General features: G+C 38.5%; 1 long non-coding RNA gene across 1 annotated transcript; it reads right to left on the bottom strand.

The window, feature by feature from the left end:
* Positions 1–9680: 9680 nt before the first annotated feature.
* Positions 9681–10191, bottom strand: LOC120111425. The gene is made up of 2 exons (XR_005512617.1): positions 10048–10191; positions 9681–9940 (listed from the first exon to the last, which is right to left on the bottom strand). It is a non-coding gene; the product is annotated as an uncharacterized LOC120111425 (long non-coding RNA).
* Between the last annotated feature and the right edge of the window lie 1838 nt (positions 10192–12029).

The raw sequence follows: 12029 nt of genomic DNA, 5'->3' as shown, positions 1-12029 counted from the left end.
AAAACACCCCTCAAACCCCCCTTAAACCCCTCCTCCCCCGTTCCCCCTTCTCCCTCTCGTCGCCGGCATTCTCCCGATCTCCGACCACCTCGCCGGCTTCTCCCGGAACCACCTCGCCGGCTTCTTCCGAAATTTTTTTTTTCACGGTTCGTGCTCCGTTCGGCACTGGATCGCCGAACAAAAGGCTTCTGTTCGGCTGAACAGTGCCGAACAGAAGCCTTCTGTTCGGCAACCGTCAACCGAACAGATCTGTTCGGCTGCACAGTGCCGAACAGAAGGCTTCTGTCCGGCACTGTTCAGCCGAACAGAAGCCTTTTGTTCGGCGATCCAGTGCCGAACGGAGCACGAACCGTGAAAAAAAAAAATTTCGGGAGAAGCCGGCGAGGTGGTTCCGGGAGAAGCCGGCGAGGTGGTCGGAGATCGGGAGAATGCCGGCGACGAGAGGGAGAAGGGGGAACGGGGGGGTTTTGGGCGTTGGCGAGGTGTTTTGGAGGGGAAGAGCGGGGTGGGGGGGGGTTTGGGGGTGTAGAGAGCAATTTAGGTGAGGGGGTGGGGAGGGTGGGGGGTAATTTAGGAATTTTTAATTTTTTAGGGGTGTTCTTAGCAAATGGGGGGGTGTAGAGAGTATTTAATTTTTTTTTAATTTTTGGGGGGTGTCCTGAGCAATAGGGGGGGTGTATATAGAACCACCCTAGGAGAAGCCTTAAAGATTTTCAGTTGATATTTTTGATGACTTGATATTTTTACGGGTTGACGTAATTAGCCTAGTGTTTTGAGGGGAATATCCGCGCCTGTTGCGCTCGTGCTCTCCAAAATGTAAGCTCGGCCGTTGGATGGATGGGGTCCATGATCCGAGCCATCGGATCGACCGAGATTTTTTTGTGATTTACATATATCCCCCTCCATTTTAACTCTAGCAACTTAAACTTCAGGTTCTGGAAATTTGTAATCTGGATCTACAGCAAATCCAATTGACACTTTGTAATCTGGACAGCAAATCCAATCTTACCAACATCTGCCATGTGGAATTAACATCCAATAAAGTGTGATTTATAAAATTGGAATTACATGTTGTTCGGGGAATTTGCATCATCAAGCAGAAATTTTCGGTAAACAGTCCAATATACTTCTTACCAAGAATTGTTGTACAATTTATTTAACAAGAATATTATAGATATATAATTAAAATCTTGAAAGTATATTAGCTAATGGATGTCAATTGGTTCAGACCAGGAGAACTAGTCCAAAGACTAGACCTTGAAAAAGAAAAAGTTCAACGAATTCTAATGCCCTAAAGCCTAATTTGTTGGAATTGTGCAAGTACCAAAGTTTAAGCTTAAATTAGTTAGGTTTACTCACTGCCCTTCGATCTAGGCTCCTCAAGTTGACTTTCACTAGCCTAAGCCTAGGTCCAATATAAGCTATCTCTGTTTTACCAAAAAAAAAAAATCAAGAATAGGATGGAAACCCTTGGCCCTACCCATTATATAATTCATGAAGATCCAATTGCTTAGGATGATATCATAGGAAAAACTTCCTTGGAGTTGAAGCCAAACTTGGATATTCTGCTTATGGGCAGAAGGGTCTGACCACTAAGCTAGAACTCATATCACTTATTTAATAATATTATAATTGCAATTTTTTATGTATTTTGTCTTGGTGCCGAAAAATTGATGCTATGATGGTACATAATGCAGTCCCAGAAACTTAGGATTTCAAATTGAAGTATATGGGATACTACTTGCTTTTGAGAACATCCTTAAGTGGATCAGTTTAAGCTCAATTTTGCTGATTCCATAAGGATGTCAGTTGTGAAAATTCAGTACAATTAGTGAAAAAACAATATTGGATCCAAAATTCCCCGCCGCTTTTTGGAACCAAAACTGAAATCGAAGAATTTTTGAAATAAAAAACCGTAATCAATATCCAAAAAACTGCAAAACTGAAAATAAAATCTAAAAAGTAAAAATTATTTAACTTTTTTACTTATTTCTAAATTTTTATATATAAATATCCAAATTAAAAATATTGTCAATGATTTTCATATAACTCATACCAACTTAATCAATAAATATGTCCAAATATGATAACACAACCATCCAACAAACATAATAATTCTAAAATAATAAAACAACTATCCAACAAAACCTAATAACTCTAAATAATAATAGAATAATTCAACAAATATAATGATTAAAGTTAAAAACAAGTCCAACTACATCCAAGAAAACAAATTAAACAAAGATAATTATTGCAATGAAAAACTGAAGAGAGATGTTGGATATATTTGGTTTCAGGTTCGATGTCGGATATGGTTTCAAGTTCGATTTCAGATCGGATTTGAATCAGAAAATTCATCAAAACCAAATAATTTTTTATTTTTAAAACCATCACCAAAATCATTTTCATTTAATTTTGCTTAAAACCGCCCGTCTGGTTCAGAAACAAGCAAAATATACAGATATCCCATTGACATCTCTATTCATGCAGCCTCTTCATTTAGCTTATAGTCGACTACAACAAAATATACATGGGATATGTTATGAGTGCACATTGAACTCCAATAATGCTTGTGATCATCCTTACTCAATTTGTTTCAAACATTGATTACAGTTTTCAAAATGAAAGGACAAAAGTATTCTTATGATAGGTCCTATTTTTTATGAGAAATATGGTGGAGCTGTCTTTCCCATTCTTTTCCTCGACCAGCTGCAAAAAAAATGCTCAGCTCCAAAAATATCCCACCGACCAACTATATAATTCATCTTATTATTGTGTTGCGCAAAAAGAAAATCTTACTAGTTCTTGATACCAACTATATAATTCATCTTACTAGTATGACCTCTTATTTCGTTTATATATGACCAATAATTGACATTATAATAGTAATTATTTATTTCAAAAGATCCGGTGAAGGACTTAAATAAGAGCTACGAGTTCCAATTATAGCATTATACTAATGTGTAAACACTTTAACATGAAAGCATATTACAATAAAATTATATTTTTTAAAATCATGACATCATTTCAGTGATGGTCGCGATGATCATCATATAACGTCATGAAGACAATATAAGCACGTTTATAGTAGTAATTATTCTCAAACTATCGTGCATGTTGCTATTGCAAATGCAGTCGTCTCAGAAAACTGCTTTGGCTTACGAAGGCCGGCGATTGTGACAGCATGAAGGAGCGACAAAAACGTCGAAAAATCAAATTAGCAAACTAACAAGGACCAGTATTAGTCAAAAAGAGCCTTTTCTTCTTAAGAAGGGGCCAAATAAAAATAGAAAAAACTAGTGACGAAAAAACTGAACTCCGAGCTTATCAGCTCAGACCAGAGCTCTTATTCTTTAAGGCAATGCAGCAGCCGAGGTTAATGCAACAGCGGAGGTGAATTCAGAAGAAATATCAAGACGTTAAAGCATCAACAGGCTGATTTGTCTCTCTAAAAGCATGGATAGCAATAAAAAGAAAATAGCAACGACAAAGATTGCTTGATATCAGCAAGCAAAGGATGAAGATGCCTAAAGTCAGAGTGCACTCATGTGTTTCTATGAAGATCCAAAATTCACTTGATAACAACCACCAAGTCATCGTCTAACCAAACTGATCTGAATCTATAATGCAATATTGCAGTCATGAGACCTCTCCAGGCAGCTTTGGAGTCCAACCAGAGGCACCGAAATAGATTGAGCTCTCGTGGATGCAGCATGTACAACATTGCCTTCATGATTCCTGATTATGAAGCCCAAACCAGCAGAATCATCATTCCGAGAGGCATCGAAATTGACTTTCACCAATCCATACAGAAGGGATACCCAAAAAACCAATAATGGATAATGAGAAAATGAGCTCACTGAGCTACCAGCATCCCAAAATACCCAGTGATTTTGGCTGGTCGAACACACTAACTCGGTAAACAAGCAGGTTGCTACCTCGACAGCAAGAAGGCATAACCTTGCCACAGGATTTTGGAAAGCACTGCTGTCATGGCCAAGCATTCACACTTCATTCGACGTAGGAAGAACATGCAGAGGCATCAGTTCGGTGAGCACAGAAAAATGAATTGCTGCTTGAATTTATACAGATAAATTCACTTTATCTGTATAAATAAAAGAAATAGACAGAAACAAAACTTCAGTATATTCACTCAAAGCTCTTTAAATGAAATCAAAGTCTAAAAATTGGAAACGGAAAACCTATAAAACAGGTACTAGCTTGCATGACAACAGAGCATAAGATGAAGCAGTATTAGACTAGAAGAAAACTCCCACGATTCAAGTACATTAAAGTTCAAACTTCCACATTGATAGTTACAATAAAGGCTAGAATGGTAGTACCTATATTAGTTTTCAGCAACCTTTGATGCCAAGAGCAATTTAATTTAAGAAATATGACACTGGCACGAGGATCAGGGAAAGCATTTGATCAGATCTGAAAAACATTTGTATGGAACCTTTCATCATACAATCTCCAGCGACCGTATCTTTTTGGATGGAACACAGATTGCGGAATGTAGAAGATGGGCTTGACCAGCATCTTCGGATTCTTTAGATTGGGGGAAGCTTGCTCTACCCCCCTGCTTATCAAGTTTGCACATCCAAAAAGATCCAATACCTCCAACTCTCCACATCCCTCTGAAATCGAAACAAGGCCTCTGATGCATGGTTTAGAAAAGCGGAGTTCAAGATGCTTCAACTTAGGCATGAATCTTGCAATTGCTGCAGCCTCCTGGTCTCCGTCTTGGGGGCAGGCCCTTAGGTACTCATCTGGAACTATCCCAGCATGCTGCGAAGGGTCAAGCCAGTTCAACAGGTTTCGTTTGAGAATTATCCGATTAGGAGAATTAGTTTGATCCGCAGATCCGTAGCGATCAAAGACAAGATTTGGAGACCTTTATTTAGACTATATTTTGGTTAGAGTTGATGCAAGATTTTATAATATTGCTGGCTTCATGTGATATTTTTTTTTTGATTTAGTTATTTAAATTAAAGATTCAATATTAATTCTTTAATTTTTTCTGCTTGTATATGATATAATGTTAAAATGCTTGGATGCTTATGGGGAGAGAGTTTTTTATGCGTATGCAGCAGTTGCTACGACTTCTAACTCGTGATCTCGGGTTGGGAGCATGATTGCTAGGTTTTTCGGATCAGGGTTAAGTAATGGTTGTCACGGCTCACAAGCTGCTAGGTTTTCTTAGCAATCAGTCTCGTAGCAAAAGTGAGAAATTGTATCCCACATTGACTAATAATATATCGCCATGTAGTCAAAATGTCCAACTCAGTGGGGTGAAATTAGCAAGGGAACGAAGAAGCCTCTTACAATCCACTACAAACTCCAACTTTCTCTTCCCCCGTTCCTTCTCCCAATCCCTCTAGCCCAAGAATCCATGGTGAGCCTCGCCAATGTCCATCTCAGCACCCACTTCCTCCCCTCCTTCATCTCCATCCATGGCTGCTCGCTATTGGCGGTGTGAGAATAGGCCCTAAATGGGCTGAAGCTGGCAAGCTAAGTCGATTTCAGCCCATGGCCCAAAGGAACAAAAACCCAGGATAGAGGATCGCAATTGTGATCCTCTCTTCATCTTCCTCGGGGCATAACGAGCAGCAGCGCCGCGGCCACTAGGAACGGCCATCGACCGCACTTCCTTCGGAAGCTCTATAGAAACTCCTTCATCCCTTTGTGATTGATCCACCACTGAGCTTCTCCTCCCTCTTCTCCACTTCCTTAGTCCCTCTCCTCCTTCTCAGTTGGCCGGCATGCCACCCCGGCCAAGAACCACCACCGACATTTCTCTTCCCTATTTTTTCTTGTTCCGAGATCCACTTTATTGCTGGAAGCGTCGCCGTCGTCGGTTGACTGCCAGACCGAGCCATCCTCGGACGAGATCTCCCTCTCTGCCACTCGCCAGCTAATTCTCCTTCTCCTCGTCCCTCTCTTCTTCCATTCTAAATTGGACCAAGCTTCCTTCCAAACATGTCCTTGATGGAATGATTAACTTAATGAATTATAAATCATACCTTGATTCGCTAAATCCATCTGGATTAAACTTTGAAATGCGTGCGCAGCTTCGATCACCGATGATCTGAACAAAGATTAGCGAGAGACCTTCTGGAGAAAGAGCTCTTAATACATGTATTAGAGAAGGGGTCTGACAGGCTATTTATAGCCCTCTCCAGGGACCAAACGCCGTGATTAGTTACACACGTGAAGAGTCACCCCCCATCAAGGCAACCTTTCACTGCCGTGCAATTACCTTAATGCCCTTGTGATTATCAGGATTTACAAGTGACACTTGTGAAGATGTGGGTTCTAATTAAACGGGATCAAGGTTTAATTAAACGGGATCCAACATTCTCCCACTTGGACCATATTGACGTCATTTGTCAATGTGGGCCACAACTTGACGAGATCCCAACATTCTCCCACTTGGACCATATTGACAAGTGAAATATCCTTAGCACTTGAATGTTATAATTTTTATACGCGTGTTCTTTCTATCCTGATATCAATTTGGGCAAACTTTATGTTTGATTACTTTGAGAATAATAATACGAACCATGGCGGAAATAACACCTATTTGATCGGCGTATAACCTTCCATGATCACTATATTACTAAACCATCATAACCAAACCCTTATGAATGAACTTCTCATAAAATTCAGTCTTTGGTCACAATTTCTGCTACCATAGTATGCATAAACCATATGAATTTATTAAAGCAGAAAATACAATATATGTGATTTACAACCATCTAAAATGTGCACAATAATACATCAACTAATTTATACAGAAAAGACCCATTTGATTGACATGCTCCTTATGCAATCCCGGGGCTATTGCTTTAGTCAAAGGATCTGCCAACATAAGCACAGTATTGATGTATTGAACTGAAACTTTATGGTCTTCACATTTTTCCTTTATAACAAGATATTTTACCTCCATGTGCTTATTTCCATTGGATATCTTGTTATTCTTTATTGAGAAAACTGCTGCTAAATTATCACAATATAATTTTATGGGCCTTGAAATAGTGTCCACGATCTGTAGGCCCGTGATAAAGTTCCTCAACCAAATAGCCTGTGTAACTGCATCATAGCATGCTAATAACTCAGCTTCCATTGTTGAAGCAGCTGTCATCTTTTGCTTCGAACTCTTCCACGAGACTGCACCACCAGCTAGTAGAAAGATATAACCTGATGTTGATTTTCTACTATCTGGACATCCCGCAAAATCTGAGTCTGAGTATCCAACTATCTCCAAGAGATCGGATTTGTTGTATGTGAGCATATAATCTTGAGTTCCTTGAAGATATCTCAATACTTTCTTTGCAGCTCTCCAATGTTCCATTCCTGGATTAGCTTGAAATCTCCCCAGTAATCCCACAACATATGCTATATCAGGTCTGGTACAGACTTGAGCATACATTAAAGTCCCAATTAGTGAAGCATATGGAAAAGCTTTCATATGCTCCTTTTCAATTTCATTCCTCGGAGATTGTGATTGGCTCAACTTTTCACCTTTAGTAATAGGCACTGGGCTTGGTTTGGAATTTTCCATACCAAATCTCTCCAACATTTTCTTAATGTAGGCTTTTTGAGATAGACAAACTTTTCCCTTAGATCTATCTCTATGAACCTCAATGCCGATGACATATGAAGCTTCACCCATATCCTTCATATCAAAATTACTGGAGAGAAATTGCTTAGTCTCCCTAAGCAATGCCAAATCACTACTAGCAAGCAAAATGTCATCTACATATAGGACTAGAAAAATAAATCGACTCCCACTGATCTTAAGATAAATACATCTATCAACAACGTTTTCTACAAAGCCAAATGTAGAAATGACGTTATTGAACTTAAGATACCACTGTCGGGATGATTGCTTGAGTCCATATATAGACTTATTTAGCTTGCAAACTTTTTGACTCTGACCTTCTGAAATAAAACCTTCAGGTTGTTTCATGTAAACTTCTTCCTCTAAATCGCCATTAAGAAATGCAGTTCTCACATCCATTTGGTGCAGCTCTAAGTCAAAATGAGCCACCAAAGCCATAATTATCCTTAAAGAATCCTTCTTTGAAACTGGAGAGAAGGTTTCATGATAATCAATATCCTCCTTTTGAGTAAATCCTTTGGCAACAAGTCTGGCCTTATGTCGCTCTACCTTGCCTTTGGAGTCTCTTTTGGTTTTAAAAACCCATTTGCAGCGTACTGCAGTAGCTCCAGGAGGTAGTTCAACTAGATTCCAAACATTATTTTTAGCCATAGAATCTATCTCATCTTTCATAGCATCTAGCCATTTGGAGGAATTTACTGAACTTATGGCTTGTGAGAAATTTATTGGATCATCTATATTTCCAATGTCATAATTATTTTCTTGAAGGTATACTATGTAATCTGGTGGAATTGGAGATCTCCTTACCCTTGATGACCTTCTTAAAGTTGCTTCTTGATCCACTGGTTCTATAGGTGGAGGAGCAACATTCTCAGTGATAACTGGCACAGATTCAAGTGGAACATTAATAGTAGACTCATCCTCCTCCAAATCATTATCAATGATAGGTAGAGGAATCATTGGCTGCTTATTTGAATCTTGCACACCATACGGAGTTTGCTTTTCCTCAAAATTAATTTCTTGAGGGTTTATACTCCCACTGATTTGGTCATTTTCAAGAAATCTAGCATTTCTTGTCTCCACAATCCTCAAAGTATGATTAGGACAATAAAATCTGTATCCCTTGGACTTTTCTGGATAACCGATAAAATAACAACTAATGGTTCTAAAGTCCAACTTTTTCTCTTGTGGGTTGTACACCCTTGCCTCAGCTTGACACCCCCAAATGTGTAGATGTCTTAAACTAGGTTTCCTACCTGTCCAAACTTCATAGGGTGTTTTTGGGACAGCTTTAGTAGGAACCCTGTTTAAAATATACGCAGCGGTTTTTAAGGCATCACCCCATAGAGAAATTGGGAGAGTTGAGTGACTAATCATACTTCTTACCATCTCCATTAATGTTCGGTTTCTTCTTTCCGCAACTCCATTTTGATCAGGAGTACCAGGCATAGTGTATTGTGCAACTATACCTTGCTCTTGAAGAAATCGAGCAAATGGACCTAAATGTTGTCCTGTTTCAGTATACCTACCGTAGTATTCACCACCTCTATCTGATCTCACAACTTTAATCTTTTTATCAAGTTGTAACTCTACCTCTGTTTTGAAAAGCTTAAAGGCATTTAATGCCTCAGCCTTGTCATATAACAAGTAGAGATACCCATAGCGTGAGTAATCATCAATAAAGGTGATAAAATATTTATGACCAGTAAAACATGGGGTCGAAAAGGGCCCACATATATCTGTATGTATGACATCCAATAAATTTGTGCTTCTTATAGCACCTTTCTTAAACTTGTTAGTCTGCTTTCCCTTGATGCAGTCTAAACAAGTTTCAAAATCACCATAGTCAAGAGTTGGTAAAATTCCATCATTTACTAATCTCTTAATTCTTTTTATGGAGATATGGCCTAATCTTCGGTGCCATAACATAGAGGAATTTTCATTTATTAGGCTACGTTTTAATCCATAATGATCTTTATTTTGCAGGGATAAAAGGGATAGTTCAAAGGATGTATCAAGGTCTAATTTAAATAAACCATCCTTTAACAAGCAATTACCAACAATAATATTATTCAAGGAAAGGTTTACAAATGACCGTCCAAATGAAACGGTATATCCAAAGGAAACAAGTTTTGAAATAGATATTAGGTTTCTAGAAAATCCAGGTACATAAAAGGTATTTTCTAGGTACAAAATATGGCCAGTCTTTAAGGTCAATTTGAACGTTCCAACAGCTTCCACATGTGAACGCATCTTATTTCCCATTATGATGCTTCGCTCACTTTCCGTTGGAATTCTTTTGTTCAACAATCCCTGCAAAGTTTTACATATATGGATAGTAGCACCAGAGTCAATCCACCATGTGTTATGAGGTACATCAATAAAATTTGATTCATAACACACTAAGGAAAGAAAAGTACCTTTCTTTTCGAGCCATTTCTTGTACTTGATGCAGTCCTTTTTCAAATGTCCCTGTTTCTTACAGAAGAAGCACTTTATTTGCCTTTTGTCAGTCACTTTGGCTGACACTTTCATTTTCTTCTTCTTAACAGGAATATGATGACTGGTACCCGCCGACCTCTTTATGTCTTTTTCCTTTATGAGAGGTGAGATAAACACTCTCTTGCCTCTCTTGTTTTATTCTCTGCTCCTCATCAACACACATGGCTAGAAGTTGATTCATAGTCCATTTTTCTGTATGTGTGTTGTATGAGATCTTAAATGGTGCATACTCCATAGGCAGAGAATTAAGGACAAAGTGTACAAGAAAAGTTTCTGACATGTCTACTTCCAATGATTTTAATTGGGCAGCGATGTCACGTAATTCCATAATGTGCTCGCGTATGCCACCATTATCATTATACTTTAAGGAAGCAAATCTTGATATTAAGGTGCTGGCTAGGGCTTTCTTTGAACTCACAAATTGCTCTTCTACTGCTGTTAAGAATTCTTTTGCAGTTTTGCAATCTGGAATTGAGCCCCTTATCTTTCTGGAGATATGATTTTGTATGAGTAAAAGACTTAAGCGGTTTGACCGCTCCCACCTCTCATACAACTTTTTCTCCTCTGGCGTAGTTTCCTCCGTGGGGACAGGTGGCATGTCCTCACGAAGTGCCAGATCAATATCCATGCACCCTAAAGTAAATGTCAGCCTTTCTTTCCATTCCGAGAAATTTGAACCATTAAGTATTGGGATGCATGATGTAGATTGTGAAAAAACTGTCGGAAACAAAGCTGCAAAACATATGCTTACTATCAATATGCATGCTATAATTACGCTAAAACCTTATCTAAATCACTAACCCATATTAGCAATTTAGTGAGTAAATCAAAATTAACTTTACATGATTTACCCCTTTACGATAAAACTAATGCATTAAGTATGATATTTAATGAACTTTATATATCTAGTTGGAAAAAGTCCAAAGAATAACAGCCAGATCAGCTCCAGATCGGTGGTGGAGCACTAGGCTCACTTAAGTACCAGCCTTTCTTAGGCACGTATGCCTTTTTGACAAGCTTTTCTTAGACACCGTTATTCAATGGATAAAATTTTACTAGATATTGTTCAATGTTAATGAAGAATTCAAGGCCTTTGGGCAACAAGATTTCATCATAAATATCATACTAATAACATTATTTCATCCCACCATTAACTTTGTATAATGATTTCCCTTTGGGGCCGGTTCATTATATATGATGCAACTATTCAATTTCATGAAATGATGATAAAAAGACTCTTTATTGATTAAATTAAACTAAAGCATTCTAAAATTTATGGGATGCTTTGGCTCGTCACCACAAATATGCACAAATTTAATCATTTATATGTCTTTTCCTACATAAGATGCTTTGGCTCGTCTCATGCATATATCATCCTTTTATCATGAAAAATATGAATAAATTTAAACAATCATGTATCATCATAAGAAAGCATCTAAATTGATTATTTATGTAATAAATTCATTACAGGGACCAATATGTAATAATTGGTGTACTGTTCTGTAATAAATCCTAAGTACAGGGATCAAATAAATATATTTTAGGACCTTCCTGTAACTCAACTTTCTTCTGGGGACCGTATATGAATTTCTAAAGCCCCTTTTTCAGAATAACATATTGTCAGGGGTTTAACTGCAAAAAGCACAGTTTAGTCAAAAGGATTCGGGTTTCGGGTTGCTGGCCGATACCCAATAACCCGAAACCTGTTAATCCCTTCACCCTTTTTTTTTTTTTTAATTAACCGGATTCGGGTTTCGGGTTAAAACCCGAAACCCAACACTATTCATCTTCCCCCAAACGAAAAGAGAAGGGGGCCAAAACCAGTGGCCCCTTCTCTCCTAAACGACGGCGGCGCAACCGCCGCCGCCGGCCGTAGGCGCGGTGGCAGGCCGCGGGGCGG

This window comes from Phoenix dactylifera, chromosome 7 (assembly GCF_009389715.1).
Source record: "Phoenix dactylifera cultivar Barhee BC4 chromosome 7, palm_55x_up_171113_PBpolish2nd_filt_p, whole genome shotgun sequence".
In the NCBI taxonomy this organism is placed as follows: Eukaryota; Viridiplantae; Streptophyta; class Magnoliopsida; order Arecales; family Arecaceae; genus Phoenix; species Phoenix dactylifera.
Note: the sequence above shows the minus strand (reverse complement) of the source record. Positions and strands in the feature narration are given on the sequence as shown.